The sequence below is a fragment of the Lepus europaeus genome, chromosome 9, assembly GCF_033115175.1.
Source record: "Lepus europaeus isolate LE1 chromosome 9, mLepTim1.pri, whole genome shotgun sequence".
NCBI classification, from domain to species: domain Eukaryota; kingdom Metazoa; phylum Chordata; class Mammalia; order Lagomorpha; family Leporidae; genus Lepus; species Lepus europaeus.
The window spans coordinates 70,892,918-70,914,405 of record NC_084835.1 but is presented as its reverse complement, the minus strand read 5'-3'; positions in this window follow the sequence as shown (position 1 = coordinate 70,914,405).

Below are 21,488 nucleotides of genomic sequence, written 5' to 3'. Positions count from 1 at the left end.
CCTGACTAATATACTAAGCATCTCAAAATATTATTCTTGGGGGCCGGATGTTGCCATTGATTTCTCAACAATGTTGCAGTGGATTCTTTTCTGAGAGGAGGAGCGTGGTGGGGGCAAGAGGCGCGGAGTCACCACACAGACTCCTGGAGTCGGGTGAAAGTAGGCTTGAGGTGAGCAGCCCGCAGACTCATTTATTACAGTTGGAACAACATCTTATATAGCCAAGGCAGCCAATCTGGTCAAGGGGTGGTCTATGCCCCAACCAATCACAGCCTGTTGCCAGGCAGGCTCGGTTGCCAGGTGGGTTTCAAAGCCATTCCTGACTAACTGACGCTCGCTTGCCAGTGGCCACCTTGGCATGGCCTTCTCATTCCACCACATTTCCCCCTTTTCGTTTATTTTTGAGCAATGGGAGGCATGATTCTTGGCCATACCATTGTTGACCCCGTTTCCATGTGGTCTCCGTACGCAGCTGTGCCTGTCTTAGGTTGTCCCCCAGGGGATCTTACCCGTCATTGACTAACCAGCGCTCAAATCGAGAGACCACAGGATTGCTTGCTCAGATAGGGGTAGGAATGAGGAATAATGGTTATCAGGAATGGCATGACCGCACTCAGGCTGTGGGCCATTTGAGTGGCTGACCAGAGGTAGTGGAGTATAAAACAGTAACAGGTATGGCTATGGGCAGTTTCTCAGGGTAGGATGATAGGGCAGGTGCATCTGCTAACAAGGCGGAGTCTCGGTCTTGTTCAGCTGGTTCTGGTTGACAGAACAGCCGGTGCTGTGGTGTAGAAGGTAAAGCCACTGCCTGCAGTGCCAGCATTCCATATGGGCACCTGTTTGAGTCCTGGCTGCTCCTCTTCCAATCCAGCTCTCTGCTATGTCCTGGGAAAGCAGCAGAAAATGACCCAAGTGCTTGGTCTCTGCACCCATGTGGGAGACCCAGAAGAAGCTTCTGGCTCCTGACTTCGGATCAGCACAGCTCCAGCCATTGTGGCCATCTGGGGAGTGAACCCGCGGATGGAAGACCTCTCTCTCTGCCTCTCCTTCTCTCTCTGTGTAATTCAGACTTTCAAACTAATAATTAAATCTTTAAAAAAAACTATTCTTAAGAATTATTATGTAGCAGAGACCTGCAACTTACACAGAACAAATCATCCACTGCCAATCCTGTGGTCCGAGCTCCTGCAGCTTCTTCCTCACTCTGGCTCATTCATAAAACAAAGGAGAAGCCTTCAGAGGAAGGGAAAATGAGACTGAAGACAGTGAAGAAAGAACCAGAGGTTGAGTAGACGAGATGCCAGCTTCTTTCAGGATGATGTTACTTCCTTTTGCAAGATATTAGCTTGCCAAGGCATATGTAGTAAAGTGCTTCCTAAATGTCTAACAAAGAGGAAATGATAAACTACAGTGTTGTTTTAAAGACATATAATGGAATAGTAGGAGATGATTAAAATGAAAATTTTGGGGGGCAGACTTTGGCACAGCTGTTCAGACACCACTTGGGATGGCTGCCTCCTGTATTGGAGAGCCCAGGTTCAAGTCCTGGCTCTGCTCTCCCTTCTAGCTTCCTGCTAATGCACACCCTGGGAGGCACAGGTGAGGGCTCAGGTAGCTGGGCCCTGCCATCCATGTGAAGGACCCAGATGGAGTTCTTGGCTCTTGGCTTTGGCTGCCCCAGCCTTGGCCTTTGTAGGTGCTCGGGGAGTGAGCCAGCAAATGGAAGATCATTCTGCTCTTCTCTCTCTCTCTCTCGCCCTCACCCATTCAAATAAAAATAAATAAATAAGATTTTAAAGGGAAAAAGTTTAATATCTGAAAATAATATAGTGAAAATTAGGTTATAAAACTGTAAATAAGTATGATCAGAAAGCAGTTTTATATACACATATGTAATATATATCTTAAAATGCTAACAGAAATTATTGTTGGATATTGGGGTTATGAGGTTTTTAATTTAATTATTATGCTTTTCATTATTTTTCAAGTATGTACAATGAGCATTTGTTATTTTTATAATAAAAGGTGGATATGAAATAGTAAAGAAACTGTAGTTTGTGGTTTTAGTGCAGATAAGAGTTTCCAAAAACAGGGGCTGGCGCTGTGGTGTAGTAGGCTAAGCCTCAGCCTGCACTGCTGGAATCCCATATGGGTGCCAGCTCGAGTCCCAGCTGCTCCACTTCTCATCCACCTCTCTGCTATGGCCTGGGAAAGCAGTGGAAGATGGCCCATATGGCATTCCATACTTAAACATACTGGTTTAAGTCCCAGCTACTCCCCTTCCCATCCAGCTCCCTTTTAATGGCCTGGGAAAGCAGTAGAAGATGGCCCAAGTGCCTGGGCCCCTGCACCCACGTGGGAGACCCGGAAGAAGCTTCTGGCTCCTGGCTCCCAGCTTAGGATCAGCCTAGCTCTGGCAATTGTGCCATCTGGGGAGTGAACCAGCTGACAGAATATCTCACTCTGTGTCTCTCCCTCTGTCTGTAACTCTGCCTCTCAAATAAATAAATCTTTAAAAAAATAAACAAATAGAAAAACAAAGCAAAGTTTAGATGAGTGTTTCCCAGCCGTTGGCCAGCCGTCAGGGAGAGGAGAGAGGCACAGTCGCAGTACTCTGGACAGGGCTTTCGTGGGGGTTTATGAGAGCACCAAGGCCCCAAGTGTGCGCAACAGAGCTCAGCTTGGGGTCAAGGGCATGGGTGAGCTCCCTTTTAGCTTCCTGCTAGAAGTTTCCAGGTAGAAGAAACAGTGCCCTGTTTGCAGTGGGGACTGTCCTCGCCTCTCTGGCACTTCTACTTGCTGGTTTGGAACATTATTAAGCTCCTTGCCCTCTCTGGCTTGATATAGCGTGAATGCTACTGGAGGATTGGAGAGGGGAGAAGAGGAAAACTCCCCATCCCCAAGATCGAACCACTTGCCCCTTATGGTCATCCCGAATAACTAGGGCCAGGTCTATGTAGCCAGAGAAGGCACTAGGAGGAAGAGGACTCTGTGATGTGCTAGCCAGCATGTTCCAGAGGAGCTGAGAAAGCCTGGATGAGACTGGATTCTGAGCGTGCCGGCTCAGTGAAAATGGAACACAAGGTTGGCCGAGGGAGAGTTTCTCTATGTGGGAGCCCTCTCCCGGTGTACAGGGCACAGTGGCCTGGTAAGGGCTCCAGGGGACAGTGCTACCTGCCGAGCGCATGGCTCTCAGAGGCAGAAGAGCACCGAAAAGCTCAGCGTTACCAGAACCTTTGAGAAACTTGATGGCACTGTCCTCCCTGTCTCTCTGCCTGGAGTGGGGTTCCTGTGTGCAGCCCCCTAGGGTCTGGTGACGCTGAGTCCTGGCTTCCATTTATGCCCCCTCTTCTCCCTGTGCTTCCAGCCTTAGTAGCTTCCCATGGTTGCTACCCTGGTCTCTCCACACTTTCATCCCTCATACAAAGAATTCTCCTGGATTAAGTTCTCTCCAAAATATCCACGCTGGTTCCTGGGACCCTGACAATACAATAGGATTGTGCTGGAAAATGCACTCCAGCTTAAAGGCCCAGGGAGGTCATTCCAAGGATCTCTATGATGCCATACAATGCAGAGGCCACATACACCAGGGCCTGTGTTTGCAGAGAGTTATAAATAAGCCTGTGTCAAAGGAAAACAAGTTGAATATCTTGATAATCCGGCTTTGAAGGTGAGTTATGCTATCCAAAAAGCGATTTATGTCCTCAGGAATGTGCTTGTTGATTCCTGAGGCCTTCAAACAGTGCTTGCTCTCTTGAGAAGGAGCCTCCTGGGAGCACCTACATCTAAGAGAACCTCAACAGAGCCTGGACACAGGACGACAGCTCCACCGCTGTGCTGAGCGTCTCAGGGCAACAGCACATACGTAATTCTTTAAAAACCATCTTGGGGTAATTACTAGCTGCTTTTGAAATAAAAAAATGCTCAACTCTGTATTTATTGTCGGGATCATAATTTGTGAAATAAAAGAATTACCAGCTGTGAGAGTTTTGTCACCAATGGAAATCCATGTGCTAGTGGCCAGCAGAGAACAGTTCCTGGCTGTGCCCCATACACAAAGAAGGAAATCAAAATGCATGCATACACATGCAAATCTCAAGTCATCAATGAACAAGAGTGAGCCGCTCACGTGGCCTGGAATAAGTAGTGTCTATTGCGTGGAGCTTTGGAGGATGGCAAGGCATTGTGCAGGCGCGAGCAGAATAGGATTTCAAGAGCATTAGCTGAGAGAGTGAGCAACAGCCAGGTGAGACTGGAGCAGGGGTAAAACGCGACGGTGGGGTTGGCACTGTGGCGCAGCTGGAAGCTGCCACCTGTGACACTAGCATCCCATATCAGAGTACGGTAAGCACCAGCTGCTCTCCTCTGGTTCCCTGCTTATGCGCTTGGGAAAGCAGAGGATGATAAGTACCTGGGCCCCTGCCATCCATGTGGGAGATTGGGATGGAGTTCCTGGCTCCTGGCTTTGGCCTGGGCCTGTGGCCATTTGGTGAGTGAACCAGCAGATGGAAGATTCTCTTTCTCTCTCTTTCACTCTGCCTTTTAAATAAAACAAATAAGTACTTTTTAGAAATGAGAATTGCTTTTTAAGTTAGAACAAGCAGTTTTGATTTCGTGTTGTGAATCTTTCGGGGCAGGGGATGGTGAACACAGAAAGCTTTTAAACTGAGCTTGGGTTTTGCAAGTTCCTTGCATGTACAAGTTCCATAATATTTGTCAAACTGAATTGTTAAAAGATAATGGCACAGCAGCTACAAATTCTTCTGAATATAATTACAGTGCTTTGGGATGGGAACATTTTCATGCTAGGTGTAGTTAACACCTATTGTCAGTTTCCTAGCAACCATGCATCCTTTTGGTGGAAAAATCTTCAGGGTCACTTGAATGTTTCCACTTGGGAATCACTCTGAGAATGTAGGAGACATTTGTCTAATTCATTCCATACACTTACAGAGACTGCAAGCCATGGTCAGGGACCACCAAGAGCCTATGGAAGTTTGGGGTGGGGGCGGAACTGTGCTTCCGCAGAGAGGCCCCCGGCGTCCCACATGGAAGATGCGGTGACGCTCTCTCCGTTCGTGGGCATCTCATCTGGGTGTGCTCCTTACAGAAAGCGTAAACACAAAGGAGCTTGCAGAGAGAGGCTCAGATAACCTGTGAGGCAGGGGATTGCCGGATGAGTTCTGAGGGTGACACTGAGCGAGGGATGACAAAGGTGAAAGAAGCCAAGGGCTCACTGAGAAACATCAGGATACCAAGCATTGCTTTTGGGATGAAGGATCGCAGAGTGCGCGATGCACTTGGAACTAATGGTGATTACAAAGTCTCTGACCTCCAGGGAGGGCAGCGGTTTTTAATCACCACCAGAGACACTCCTGGGTTCCTCAGCTCAGAGATAGCTCAGAGGATCCACGTAACAAACCTTGCTAAGGCTAGCCCTCACCTAGCATTAGCTTCCCCATACATTGACCTTTCCACAATTTGCTATCCCTAGAAGCTCAACTTGGCTAAAAATTATAGTTTTGCTAAGATGCTCTATAAGCTCAATTTCCCAGCATTCCTTCGGGTACTGCCAAGTGTGTGCATGACACACAAGCTAATAAGCTCTGTCAGTCTTTGGTCAGCTGACTATTCACGGCCCCAGTCAATGAACTAGGATGAGTAAAGTAGAATTTGTCCTCCCCTACATGCAGAAAAATAACCTTTAAAGAAGTTGTCATTATCCTCAATTTAGAGATGAGTGAACAGAATCTTACAGAAGTGGCTTGATGACATTGGCTGGACCAGGGCCTGGGACACAAGCACCGAAGGGCCACAAGACTTACCAATGCACCACGGTGGCCTGCAGCCCACTTGTGCTCAATCAAGTGTCCACGCTGCTGACTGCCTTGGGCCTCTCGCTGGCACCTGGCCCTTTTCTTCTTGCTCTTCACAGCATTGCATGTTTCCCTCTCCTCCTTCCCCTCCCTGCGCCTCCTGCCTCTCCAGCCATTCCTTGCAGGCACCCATGGCAGGCATCTCTTCCTCCGGCCACCCCTTGTTGTTGCCCAAGACCTCAGTCCCCAGCCTCCTCTCATACCGCGAACACTCTGTGATGATTCAGCTACCGCCCTGGCTTCAGCCCCCACTCTCGGGCTGAGGCTGTGTAAATCTACGTCTCCACCTCAGATACTTGGCCACCTCCCAACCCGACTTCGCAGATTTGTATGCGTCTGTGAGGCTGTAACCCTAGAGAGCTCACGAGAAGTACCGAGTGCCAGGTCCTAGCAAGATCAACTCCTTCAGAATCTGATTTTCAACAACACCTCCCAGGCGATTTGTCCGTGCATCACCATTGGAGCAGCCCAGTTCTAAACCAGAGGTTTGCAAAGTGCAGTCCCCTGACCAGAATACCAGCATCCCCTGGGAACTTGTTAGATTGCCCAGCAATCTGTGTTTAATAGCTCCTACTGGTGACTCAGATACAGGCTCCGTTTTGGAAATCAGTGTCCCCCTGGCTGGTGGTTCTTAAATGTGGCTAATGCTGGAATCACTCAGGCATGGGTACTTCAAAGAGCTTATAGGAAGATGGAATTAAAAGACAGGCTTATTTTGGTGCGAAGATTTTTGAGATTCACGCGTACTCATAATGTCCCGGTCTATCTCCTGAGCCCATCTCAGCCTGAGCACTGGGGCTTGGCCTGAGCACGGAGTATAAGCCAAGCCTCCCCAGGTGATCTGATGTGGAACTGTGAGAGCCCCGACTCCTGTTTTCACACTACAAAGCACCCTCAGTGTGAAAACCAGTCACCCTCGGGGTGATTCAGCCTTTGCCCTGCCTCTACCACCACCCGTGTGTGTACAGCTCTTCAGTCCAGGCCCCCACACGCAGTTACACTGCCTTCCAGGCCCATGGGTCTCACATTTGTTTCTGGCTCTCCCATAGTCACCTCAAAGTGCAGTCCCCTGCAAAATCAACCATTTCTTTTTTGTTGTTGTTGTTTAAATATTTTATTTATTTATTTTAACTTTTATTTAATGAATATAAATTTCCAGTGTACAGCTTATGGATTACAATGGCTTCCCCCTCCCATAACTTCCCTCCCACCCGCAACCCTCCCCTCTCCCACTCCCTCTCCCCTTCCATTTGCATCAAGATTCATTTTCAATTCTCTTTATATACAGAAGATCAATTTAGTATAAAGATTTCAACAGTTTGCACCCACATAGAAACACAAAGTGAAACATACTGTTGGAGTACTAGTTATAGCATTAAATCAAAATGTACAGCACATTAAGGACAGAGATCCCACATGAGGAGCAACTGCACAGTGGCCTGAACGCCTATCTGGTTCAACGTTTGGTCAGAATTTGCTCATGCTGGGACACTCTGTTTTCCAAACACAGCCACTGTGTCTCTGGGGCCCCTCAGACAGCAGTAATCCATCCCACAATTGTGGAACAGACATTTTCTCAGCACCTGAACTTGATGCCGGCCCATCCACTCTGAAGGGGACAAGTCTCCATCGGCTGTGTGTGGTTTATGAACCGAACCTTAGCTTTGTGCCAGACATGACTTGTGGTCAGCCCACTCCTCCCTCCCCACTCCCACCTTCCACCATCCAGGGTGATCTCCTTGACTCCGTCAGGTGCGAAGAGGAGGGAGGAAAGGAGATCCTTCCAGAAGTGGGGCCAGCAACTGCTTGGGAGGGAAGCCGGTTGCCTGGCAACAATGCCCTCTCCTCACCATTCCTTAGGTGTATTTGTCATATTCCATTCCTTCCTTCCTTCTGTTCTCAGTATTTATGGTAGCTGGATTTTAGATACATAAAATACATACACATATATACAAAATAGGCACAAAATTACAAAACTATAGTAGTATATGTAGCATATAATGCCTATCAATTTGTTTGACAAAGATTTAAAATAAAGTGTGACAAAATACTGTAATTGCAGTAAAACTGATACACACAGGCTTTTTTTGGTTTGTTTTTTAGTCAGCTCCCACATATAAAGCAGAATATGTGGTATTTGTCTTTCTGAGTCTGGCTTATTTCACTCAACATGATATCCTCCAATTCCAATCATTTTACAATCTGCCCACATGAATGCCGTTGAACATCTTTCCTCTGATCACCATGTGCAGCCCTTGCCTATTTTGCTGCTGGACTAGAATGTAAATTTAAAATAGGTTATTTCCCCCCAAAATCAATTCAATATTAAGTTGGAAGAAGAAAGCTCACATCCTGGGATCAACTGGGCTTAGGTTTATATGCTGATATGGCGGGTCTTAAATATTCAGCTGTTTGAAGCTTCAGCTCTTCTATAAAACGAAGATGGCAACATCACGAAGTTAACTTGTGAGGTCTGTGAAGATTCTTGAGCCCAGAATAGTCCTTATACAGGACAAGATGATGAAACAATTACTATTAGAAGACCACGTGCCGGTGCCATGGCTCAATAGGCTAATCCTCCGCCTGCGGTGCCGGCACACCGGGTTCTAGTCCCGGTTGGGGCGCTGGATTCTGTCCCAGTTGCCCCTCTTCCAGGCCAGCTCTCTGCTATGGCCTGGGAGTGCAGTGGAGGATGGCCCAAGTGCTTGGGCCCTGCACCCCATGGGAGACCAAGAGAAGCACCTGGCTCCTGCCTTCGGATCAGCGCGGTGCGCCGGCCGCAGCGGCCATTGGAGGGTGAACTAATGGCAAAGGAAGACCTTTCTCTCTGTCTCTCTCTCTCACTATCCACTCTGCCTGTCAAAAAAAAAAAAAAAAAAAAAAAAAAAAGACCACATAAGGCTGATAGCAGTGAAGCAACTTATCCATGGTCACAGAGACGTAAGTCCCAGGGCTGCAACCCGAGTCCAATGTTTCCACTCCAAGACCAGACTTGCTTCTATGAACACTGCATTTTTAAATATCAACATGAAAATGTGAGGCTATACCGGGCAGTTTTTCCAAGGAACATTAACTAGATACATTTTACTTTTTCATTTTAAATTTGTAGTAGTGTTATTAATTTTAAAGTTATTCACTGGAAATACATTGTTACAGTGAAGTATTTTTTTTTTAAAAAAAGGAACATTTAAAAACATAAAAATAAAATAATAAAATTTCCAGGTAGGGATGCACATATCATATTCTTATATCACCATGATCCTGAATATGATATTTGTAGATCCTAGAGAAATGCACAATCTTCAAACAAAGATGTCTTCAACTTAGTCATTATTTATTTAACAGATATTTATTGAGTGTCTGCAAAGTGCCTGATCCTTCAAAATATTGAGCTGGGGCTGGTGCTGTGATGTAGCATGTAAAGCTACCACCTGAAGCACTGGCATCCCATAAGGGCACCAGTTCAGGTGCTGGCTGCTCTGCTTCAGATCCAGCTCCCTGCTAATGGTCTGTGAAAAGTAGCGGAAGATGGATCAAGTACTTGGGCCCCTGCACCCTTGTGGGAGACCCGGAAGAAGCTCCTGGCTTCACCATCAGAGAAATGCAAATCAAAATGCTGGCAAGGATATGGGGAAAAAGGCTCACTAATCCCCTATTGGTGGGAATGCAAACTGGTTAAGCCACTATGGAAGACAGTTTGGAGATTCCTCAGAAACCTGAATATAGCCCTACCATTTAACCCAGCCATACCACTCCTTGGAATTTACCCAAAGGAAATTAAATTGGCAAACAAAAAAGCTGTCTGCACCTCAATGTTTATTGCAGCTCAATTCACAATAGCTAAGACCTGGAATCAACCTAAATGCCCATCAACAGAAGACTGGATAAAGAAATTATGGGATATGTACTCTATAGAATACTATACAGCAGTAAAAAAAAAAATGAAATCTGGTCATTTGCAACAAAATGGAGGAATCTGGAAAACATCATGCTGAGTGAAATAAGCCAGTCCCAAAGGGACAAATATCATATGTTCTCCCTGATCCATGACAACTAACCGAGCACCAAAAAGGAAACCTGTAGAAGTGAAATGGACACTATGAGAAACAGTGACTTGATCAGCCCTTGTCCTGACTGTCGAGGAACAACTTACAATTTTATTCCTTTTAGTATTTTTTTGTTCTACTTAATATCATTGGTTGAACTCTTTAATTAATACACAATTATTCTTAGGTGTTTAAATTTAACTGAAAAGTGATCCCTGTTAAATATAAGGCCATAGCAGAGAGCTATGGGACATAAATCTGCACCCATATGGGATGCCGGTGCTGCAGACGGACGCTTAACCTACTAGGGCACAGCTTCAGCCCCCAAATTTTATTATGCATTCGATTATATTTTAAAATCCTTCTCCATCCAAAGACATTATACAGAAATAATAAGTCATGGGGCCGGCATTGGGGTGCAGCAGTTAAGCTGCCACCTGCAATGCAAGCATCCCTTATGAGCACCAGTTTGTGTCCTGGCTGCTCTACTTCCTACCCAGCTCCCTGCTAATGTGCCTGGGAAGGCAGTGGATGATGGCCCAAGCATTTGGTCCCTATCACCCATGTTGCAGGATCAGATGGAGTTCCTGGCTCCTGGCTTCGGCCTGGCCCAGCTCTGGCTATTGTAGCCATTTGGGGAGTGAACCAGCAGATGGATGATCTCTCTTTCTCTCTGTCTCCTGGAGTAGAGTTTCAGTGCTGCTGATCAAGGCTTGGTGGTGCAGCCCCCACAGCTTTGTTGCGGTAACAGCGGCTTCCTCACCGGATCTTTTCTGTGGCTTTGTGTTGGGTGCAGTTCTCTGCTATGTGGTCCTGAGTATAGTGTTTCAAGTCTGCAAATAATTGTGTGTGTGTGTGTGTGTGTGGTGGGGGGGAACTTTTTGCTTAAATGAGCCACAGTCAGTTTCTGTTACTTGCAATTTCCAATTGCATAAAATGGCCTAGCCTTGGGATTTTTATGAAGTAAAAAGAAACTGACCAATGCCAAGATCAGAATGGGAAATCTCAAAATCACTTTCAGGGATGCTCATTTAGTCCATTGGTTAAGATGCCTACACCCAACATTAGAGTGTCTGGGTTTGATGCCCAGCTGCAGCTCCTGACTCCTGCTTCCCACTAATGTAGACCCTGGGAAGCAGCAACAAAAGCTCAAGTCAATGGGTTCCAGTCACCCATGTGGGATACCTGGCTTAACTTCCTGGCTCCCAGTTTGGGCTCCAGGCTCTCTCAGGTTGTCGTGGGCATCTGGGGAGTGAACCAGCAGATGGGAGATCCCTCTCTTTCACATAAATAAATAATTTTTTTGAAGATATGGACTATTTGATGAAAGACTTAAAAACTAATAGATACCAATATAAAAAGAATCCTTTACACAACAAATAATTAAATCATCCAACAAACTATTTAACGAGCACATGCTGTGTGCCAAGTGTTGTTGCAGATGTTTGTCAACAAAACAAAAGCTCTGTTCAGCCTGGTCCTTTCTCCCACTCTTGGCCTTCAGTCACTGTGCTTAGCCTGGCTCAACCTCCTCCCAGAAGGCTCCAGGGGACCCCGCCTCTGTAACAAGTAGTAGCAGTCCCCTCGCTCTGCAGCTGGGGCTCATCAAGGCATCTCTTTGGCAAAAGAAAGCTGCTTCCTGCAAAGAATTCTTACACCACTGCTGAGAGGTTAAAACTGTCTTCATTTTGTTATCTGGGAAATTACTTCTAAAATACTTTTATCTAATCATTGCTAATGGATATAGGATTTCTTTTTTAAGTGATGAAAATGTTCTGGAATTAGACAATGGTGCTGGTTGCGTAGCGTGAATGTACTAAAATCACCGATGTGTTCCCTGTGGAAGGTGGTATGTATAAGTGGTATGTGAGTTACAACTCAGTAAGAAGCATATGACAGATTCAGCTATCGGCCCAGTGCCTGGCACAGAACAAGCGCTCAGTGAAGCTGTTTTAAAAGATGCTTTCTAGTGTTTCTTTCCCTGTCTCACCTATCCTTTAAAAGACAAGGCCCTTAGGAGACTTTATAATTTTCTAGTCTTCTCCCATTCACCACCTACAAACCAAATCCAGAGAGACTCCAGAGTCGATAAAACTTTGTAGCTTCTGTGTGCACCGTTGTGATTTTGGTTTGGACTTTGTGTAATTGGGAATTAAAGGCCTAACTCTTGCTCATTTTTTAAATTCAGTTGCTCAGGTGTTGGGGCTCAGAAGAAATGCCCTGACATATGGAGCTTTGGAGCTCAAAAGGCAGTCTCTGACTTAGTCCTGTACTCCTGTCTCCTTGTTCCAGTTGGATGTGTCCCCCAAAGGCCTACGTTTTGAAGGCTTGGTCCCCACAGCCTAATGCTTTTGGTTAATGGTTTCAACATGGAGAATTGATCCAATTATGGTTCTATTTGATAGGCCCAGTGGGAAATCCTTAGATCACTAGGGGCATGCCCTTGGAAGGTGGTTCTCATGTGAGTTGGGCCCGGCTTCTGTCTGCTTCCTGCTTACCACGTGATTCTCCCTCCAAATGTACTCCACCACCTACTGTTAGGTAGGAAGTTAGGTATGAGCTTATGTGTGCATGACAAAGGCCTAAAGAGAAGACTTCTGTGTCCAGCATATGCATCTACATCTCAAAGTCATCCCTATAATGTTTCAGGGGCAGCCCAGTGTTCGCATCCTGCCCTGCCCCCTTCTACCTGATAACCTGCCGGGTGGGGGTCCCCGCCCCTTCTGCCTGACAAATCTTCCACAATCTCCCAGATGCAGCCCAGTATCTGCATTTCAAATACCCTGCTCCGGATCCCCATTCTCTAGGAGGTCCTGCTCACCCTTCCTCTGAACCCAGGATGGCGCCAGCTAGGCTTCCTCTTGTCTGATACCTTCAAGGGAAAACTCAGATAGGAGCATCTTAATATTTACAGCCATAAAATCCTTTGTTTCAGGAGGAGATGTGTGAAGACAAAGACCCATCTCCTTAAAAACCCCCAGCCTCAGGACGGTGCGCTCAGCCCTCTGCCTCTATGCTGAGTTGGCCGCCTGCCTGGCCAGGTGTACTTTCTCCACTCAACCATGTAACCTTGCTCCTTCCCATGTCCAAGCGACGGCATTTACTCTCAGGTCCTGTCTGGAGAGGTGCCCATCCATTCTTGCGGATGTCCCTACCCTAATAAACCTTGCTACTTTTTACTTTCCACTACTCTGTCTCATGCCTGAATTCTTTCTTGTGCGAAGACAAGAACCCTCCATTTCTCCGGTAACACTGCCACCCTCAAAGATGTCATACCTGTGGGGCTGCCTGATCTTGGACTGAATATCCAAAACCATAAGCAAAAATAGACCTTTTCTTTTAATATTTTATGTATTTCAAAGGCTGAATTACAGAGAGTGAGAGCAAGAGAGTGAGAGTGCACGCAGGAGAGAGATATTTTCCATCTGTTTGCTCACCCCCCAGATGGCCACCATAGTTAGGATTGGGCCATGAGCTTCTCCTGAGTCTCCCACATGGGTGCAGGAGACTAAGTTTTGGGCCATTCTCTGCTGCTTTCCCAGGCACATTAGCAGGGAGCTGGATCAGAAATGGAGCAGCCAGCACTCAAGCTGGTGCCCATATGGGATCCACGTATTGCAGGCAGTGGCTTAACCTGCTACGCCACAGAGCTGGGCTCTAGACCTTTTCTTTTCTAAGTTAACTCCTCTCAGGTATTTTAGTCATAGTAAAAGAAAAAAAAAGCATAGTACACCTCTGCTCCTCTTCCCCTCTACAAAGCAGGCCAGAGAATCTAGAATTTCTTTATCCCAAGGCAGGCCATAGAAACTAAAGCCCCATGTCCCCAAAGCAAGCCATAAAACCCAAATGTATTAGTTAATCTTCCCACATCTTTTCTTTCTGTCTTGGAGCTGACTGTGGAGAACTTCTCTGATCTACCTTGTCTGATAGGAAACCCTAAGGCTCCCTGTTTCCGAGGGGGCTCCTGCCCCACACCCCGGAGGAAGGGGTGCTGCACAGGGAGGCAGCCACGAAGACTCTAGACAGGCCTGGCTGGGTCTGATTAGCCCTGGATGGAACCTTTTGGTCCAATAAATTCTACACAATTGTCAACTCTTCATCCAAAGTAAGCCTCACAACAGAGCAATTTCTCTTTGTCTTTGGTTCTCTCTGAAGGCTCCCATGGACATAAACCTATAATTGAACCAGTTATCCTTTTGTGTTGTTAACCTGTCTTTGTTAGGGAAGCATTGGCCATAACCCTTAAGAAGGGAAAGAAAGGTGTGATATCTTCTCTCCCTTACAATGGCCACCCCATAAATACTGGTGCTGTTTAATGAGGGCAGAACAGCTGCAATTTATATATTTCAGCCTCCCTAAGATTAAAGCTGAGAGGTACTGCAGCTGTTAAAAAGATCTGCTCCAGGCATCTCACCAGGGGCCTTTGTGCTCCCTCCCACTGATAGGTTTATATGAGGCGTTTGTCTTCTAAAGATCCATTTTTCTAAAAACCTTCAGAAAATTACCAAGGCTCTGCTTTCCTGCCTGGTATGTAAGAAGCTTGAAAGTCACCATTCGGCCCCAACAAATAAAAAGCTGAGCAGTAATCGCCTGATGGAGAACTGTAACCAGCAAACTCCAGAGCATCCACAGGTTGGTGGGGTGGGGGTTAGGCACGACTTGTGGAGTTCACGTGCAGGAGTTCTACCACATGCTCACAGGGAAGATTGGAGGAAATCCTCCTCCCGCGTTGGTCGTGGGGGGTGGGGTGGGGGGAGTGGGGATGGGGGTGAAAAGGAAACCTTCTGGAATATGCCTGTGCATTCTCTTCTTTTCTTTTGGACAAGGCTTGCCCTCAGTCAAGAAGCTTGACAACCAGAGCCTAACCTGCTAGGGTTTTATCAGAGGTTGCTGCCCTGGGAGAGGGAAACAGCTCCTCCCTCCAGCCATCCAACCCACCTGGGGGAGCAGAGAAGCAGTAGTGAAGCACACAGCCCAGGCTGCGATCCATGACGTCACTCAGAGCTATGTGTAGTAGTTTCTTCTACTCAAGATATCATGTCTGACTTTCAACAAAAATGAAAGGAAGGAAGGAGCGGGATTGAGAGAGGGAGGGAGGGCAGGCATTATGGTTATCTTCTTGGAATTGCACCTGTGAAATACATAAAATCTGTTCTCTCTATATTAACAAAAATGTTTAAAATTAAAAATTAAAAATAGAATCTGAAAAAATACAAAGGATACTAAGAGGCAAAAAACACCATTTGAAGACACAGAAATATCAGAAACAGAGTTAGATATTGTAGGACTGTTGGCATTATTGGATGAGGAATCTGTAAAACTATGAATACTTACAGTCTTTATAGGAAAAAGAGATGACATGTGACAACAGATGGATAATGAAGCCACAGAGATAGAAATTTTAAGAAGAAATGATAGAGATAAACATTGTAACAAATGAAGAGTGCCTTTCATAGGGCTGAGGGAAGAATCTCAAAGCCTGAGAATATGATGATAGAAATTGTCCAAACTGGAAAAGAAAGAAAAAGATTGGGGAAAATGTAAAAAACAGAATATTACACAACCGTGAGATGATTACCTAAGGTGCAACATATGAATCATGGAAATATCAAATGAGAAGAGAGAAAAGAACAGATGATCTTTGAAGCAATAATGACCAAGAATTTCCCTAAATTGTCAGACTCCAAACTACAGATCAGGGAAGCTCAGAGAATACCAAGCAATCTAGATGCCAAGAAACTATACTTCTGTATCCTATACGAACTTCAGAAAATCAAAGATAAGGGCTGGTGCTGTGGCATAGCAGGTTAAGCGCTGCCTGTGACACTGGCATCCTAAGTGGGCACTGATTAAAATCCCAGCTGTTCCACTTCTGATCCAGCTTCCTGCCAATGCATCTGGGGAAGCAGTGGAGGACGGCCTAAGTGCTTGGACCCCTCACCCATGCGGGAGACCTGGATGAAGCTCCTGACTCTTGGTTTCAGCCCTGCTCAGCTCTGGTTGTTACAGCCATGTGGGGAGTGAACCAGTGAATGGAAGCTCTCTCTTTTTCTGCCTTTCAAGTAAATAAATAAATCTTGAAAAAAAATCAAACATAACAAAAAAATCTTGAAGCCAGAGGGAGAAAAACACTTTACCTATAGACAAGTAAGGGAAAGAATTGCTTCTTACTTTTTCTCAGATACTATGCAGCAAGAAGATAGTGGAGTGAAATGTTTAAATTGTTTGAAAGGAAAAATGGCCAACTTAGAATTCTGTCCCCTTGAAAAAAGAGAAATAAAGACTTTCTCAGACATTTGACCTGCCTCACAAGAAATTTAAAAGCTCTTCAAAGAAAAGGAAAATGATTTAGGTCATCAACTTGGACCTACATTAAGAAAGGAAGAGAATTGGAGGACAACTCAGTGAAGGTAAAATAAAAAGGTCATTTGTCTTAAAATGATAATATCAACAATGCATTCAAGTGTGTATATTCATGTATATATGCATATACATGCTAGGTATGCTTTTGCATAGTAAAATGACTGACAGCCATGATAAAAGTAATGGAAAGGAGGGGTATTTTGTTATTATATTTGGTGATATTTGAAAAATTAACTTGGACTAGTTGTAAATCTAGATTGAAAACTATAGGATGACTACTAAAAAAGTTTTGAAAAAGTATGACTAATATGTTAAGCAAAGACAAAAAACAATTTATATAAACTGCTCAATTAAGCATGAAAGGAACAAAAATGTTAGAAGACAAAAATAAGAGCAAAGATAGCAAACAGAAAAGCATAACAACTATGGTTGATATTAATCCAGTTATGTCAATAGCCATATTCAATGTCAATTATTTAAAAATATCAATTAAAAGATAGATTGCCAGAATGTATCCAAAAATAAGATTCAATTATATGTTGTCTAAAAGGAATTCACTTTAAGTATGAAGGCACATATAGAATAAAAATAAAGGGATAGAAACAGGTATATCATGCTAATATGAATCAAAAGAAATCAGAAATAGCTCTACTGGGGCTGTCACTGTGGCGTAGCAAGTAAAGCTACTGCCTGTAGTGCTGGCATCCCATATGGGCGCCGGTTCGAGTCCTGGCTGCTCCACTTCCGATCCACCTCTCTGCTATGGCCTGGGAAAGCAGTAGAAGATGGCTGAAGTCCTTGGACCCTTGCACCCACATGGGAGACCCAGAAGAAGGTCTTGGCTCCTGGCTTTGGATCGGCACAGCTCTGGACATTGGCGGCCATCTAGAGAGTGAACCAACAGACGGAAGACCTCTCTCTCTCTCTCTCTCTCTGTAACTCTGCCTTTAAAATAAATAAATAAATCTTTAAAAAAAGAAAAGAAAAGAAATAGCTCTATTAATTTCATACAGAGCAGAATTCAAAGCAAGGAAAGTTCTCAGGAGAAAAGAGGGGCATTACACATGATAAAGAATCAATACTCTATGAAGATATAACAAACCTTAATGTGTATGCAACTAACAACTGAGCATCAAAATACATAGGTTAAAGCTGAAAGAACTACAAGAAAAATAGGTGAATCTATTATTATGATTGGAGGTCTTAATAGTCTTCTAACAAAAATGGATAGATCCAACAGGCATCAATAAAAGCATAGCTGAACTCAACAACTCCATCAATCAACTAAAGCTGATCAATATCATTAGAATACTCATCCAACATAGCAGAACACATATACTTCTCAAGCTCATATGGAACACTCAGCAAGATAGACTGCATTCTAGGCCATAATATATATCTTAATATTTTTAAAAGAATAGAAATCATACAATGTTAACCCTCAGACCAAAATGGAATTAAACTGAGAATCAATACTAGAGGGGCTGGCATTATGGTGCCACAGGTAAAGCCACCACTGCTCCACTTCCAATCCAGCTCCCTGCTAATGGCCTGGAAAAAGGCAGTAGAAGATGGCCCAAGTGCTTGTGCCCCTGCCACCCATGTGGGAGACCGAGATGAAGCTCCTGGCTCCCAGCTTCGGCCTGACTCAGCCCTGACCATTGCAGCCACTTGGGGAGCAAACCAGCAGATGCAAGATCTTCAAATAAACAAATAAATATTTTTTTAAAATTTTATCAATACCAGAATGATATTTAGAAAATCCTAATATTTGAAGACGACATACTTCTAAATAACACATTGGGCAAAGAAAACATCTCAACAGAAATTTTAAAATATGTTGAAGCAAATAAGAAGGCAATATAACATAAAAATTTGTGGGATACTGTGAAAACAGTGCTTATGGAATAGTCAACTGGTGAACTAAATTCACAGATAACCTTAGACTGTGGACTTTCAGGTCATAAAAAAAATGAGGCTTCAGGGTAAGTGTAGTGGGTTAAACTGCCACCTGGGACACCCACATCCCATATCAGAATACCTAGGTTCAAGTCTTGATGGCTCCACTTTTGATTCAGCTTCCTGTTAATGCATCCTGAGAGGCAGCAGATGATGGCTTAAGTACTTGGCTTTCTCCCACCCATGTGGGAGACCTGGTTGGCATTCTGGGCTCCTGGCTTTATCCTGGCCCACCTCTGGCTGCTGTTGGCATTTGGGGAGTGAACCAGTGGATGGAAGATCTGCGACTGTTTGTCTCCGTCCATGTCCCTTGTCCCTTTGCCTTTCAAGTAAATATTGAGAGAAGAAAGAAAGAAGGGAAAGAAGGAGAGAAAAAGAAAGAAATAGAAAAGAAAGAGGCAAATGCAAATTCCAAGGCCTGGGCCCATTGCTTTGGATGGGAAACTCTGGGGATGTGGTACAGAGGTCTGTATTTTAGCTCCCATCCCAGTGACTGGGTACACTGAAGTTCAAGGACTCCTGTGTTAATGGCTGATTTTCAGTACAATGCCTCTTGCATAACAGCTCAATAAATATTCAGTAAATAGAACAGTGGATGAATGACAAAATGAAAATTTGAGCTGCTGGTAGAGTTCAGGACAGGATCAAATCTTAGCTTTTTAATAATGGGGACAGCAATTTTAGCTCTTTTAGACTTCCTTGTGCTCCCTGGATGGTTTGTTGGGTTTGTGTGTTGTGTGGGTGTGTCTGTTTGTTCATTAGTTTAGTGATCACCATTCACTGCCAGTTGTAGAAGGCAACAAACGACAAAAACAATACCACATTGACGACAACAGACAAAACCCGAAAGTGCAGGTGCTTTGGGGAGTTGTAATGTAGTGAAACCATTTTGGTTCTAATTGGTACCTTTGAGGAAGAGCCCAGGTTGGTTTGTTAGGTATGAAATGAGCAGGATTCATTGTGAACAGCCACCTTTCTCCTCCCTCTTTCTGGAAGAACACTGAATTGGCTGGCATTGCCTTGCTCAGTTTTTCTTAGTGAAGTTAGAACTTGCTCGGGGATACAAGGACTTCCTCCATGAAAGGCTTTATTCGGTGAAGGAAACGTTTACATCCCTTCCAAGTTCCAACTGGCCACCAGCCTGGCTCTCTGTAGCCCCTTCTTCCCTTGCTCTGACGTTGGCTCTGCTGGGTCTCTCTTTGGCATTCAAGACCATAGAACATTCTGCCTTCCCTGGGAGTGAAATCAAAGCCAAGCAGAACCACTTGAAGTGAGTTTCCAGAGGCTCAGATGGAAGCCCTGGCATGTCCCTTGTGCCCAGAAGAGACTTGGGCTGAGAGATAAAGTCACTTTGGTTTCCTAATATGACCTTTGTCATAGTGGAGCGCACTTTTGACTTTCACTTCCTGTTTTAGTTCTACTAGGAAATAAGAAAATCTGCTGAGATTTAATTTCAAAAGAGCTTCTTGAAGAACTTTCTGTGCCAACTAGAGAAGTGAACAAAAACAGAATAGCTGTCAGCAGGGACTCCTGGCCAGGAGCCGCTATTTGCAAGGGAGGGGGGCGTCAGCCTTGCTTTGTGGAGAGAGGGAACACTTCCTGTGAGAGGGGACTGTGAATGAGGGCTCAAGAAGTGAGCCAGGACATCTGAGTAAAGCAAAGTGGATAACAAAGAACAGGGGCTGAGGGACAGAAGCAAGCAGGCTGCGTGGGGGAGCTGTGGCATAGCAAATGCATTGGGGGTCAGATGGAGAGGGAACTTGTGCCAGGTATTGAATTGTGGACTTGATAGGCCAGAGGCCAGGTTCAAGGTTTTTACCAGAGGGAATGAGCTGAGCCCATATGGTGTCAAAAAGTCACTCTACACAAAAGAAGTAGCACTTGGATGGTGGCTGGCATCCTCCAGGGAAGTGGTGAGAACAGCCAGAGCTAAGGCGGGGTCTTCAGTGGTAGTGGAAGGAGTTGGAGGAGCAGGTGGAACAGAACAGAGACCTTGCTGGGTGGCCCTCACTGCCTGTCCCCTGCGCTAGTTCTCTTTCCCTGATCCCACGGAACCACCAACGTCCCCCCCCAGGGCCTCCTTGGCAAAGCAGAGCATGCAGCGCCTGCTGAGCTGGAGGCACAGTTGAAGACAGCATGCCAGAAAGTTCTTGAAGGTATTGTATTTTGTCTGAAAAAAAAAACCTCATGTAAACCTTTGCAGTCTAATATAAAACGGGGGCTCCATGAAGCTGGGCCGTATCATTTCTTGTGTCCTCTGGGGCTGTCTCCTTCAGGGTGACACATACCCAGGTGTGCAGGGCCCACCCCCACGAGCCTGTCTGCTGACATCCCCTGCCCATGCTACACAGACAAGCAGGCCAGCTCACTTGGTGTTCTGGAGAAAATGGGTGCCCTTCTCTGCAAGCGAAGGGATTTACTGAATGGGATTTCTTTAAATGAATGTCATTGTTTTTCCCATCTAACACCCTTCGCTCCCCTGACTCACAGATACACAAGTTAATTGATTTTGCAGATCAGCAGTCAGCTAATTGGCAGGCCCAGGGTGCCTGAGTCACCACGGGAGGTCTAGCTTTAACTCCCTTGCAGGCTATTTTGTCCTTCAGCTTTGACTGTCCTGAGATTAATCATAACAGTGAGCTGTAAGGGGTACTTGCTGGGTGTCAGACACTACACTGGGGTACCCTATTTCATTTCCTCTTTACAGCAGGCTGAGGTACATGGTAGTGTGATTGTTTTTTCCTGTTTTATGGGTGAGGAAACTTAGAGTTGGAGACAGTTCATGTTTCTCAGAGTTCTATAGCTAGGACACAGACCAGCTGGGAGACGCTCTCAGGCCCTTAAGTTCTTAGCCTCTGTGCTGTGGGAATGACATGGACACTCTGCTGGGTGGCTACACCAGTGATGCTTGAGATCTTCTGTTTGACGCCTTTGTGACCTTTCAGAGGCTCAGTCTGACTCGGGTGGAGCTGGATGAAGCACCGGAGCTGTGAAATCTCACCCTGAAATTCTACTCTTTACCCTGGCTATCACCTGAGATCAAAGGGTGCCTAATAAGACTTCGGAATTAGAAAAAAAGTATGCTTTTTAAATTTTCACTGGACTCATGGGTAGACATTGCACAGATCACTGTATTTCAAAGGAAACCTGATTTTGTTCCTGTAAAACAGAAATGAAGACATCATCTCTAGCATTTAACAGTGCCTCAAGTTCTCCCTAAGCTGGGACGGCAACCTGGCGACCA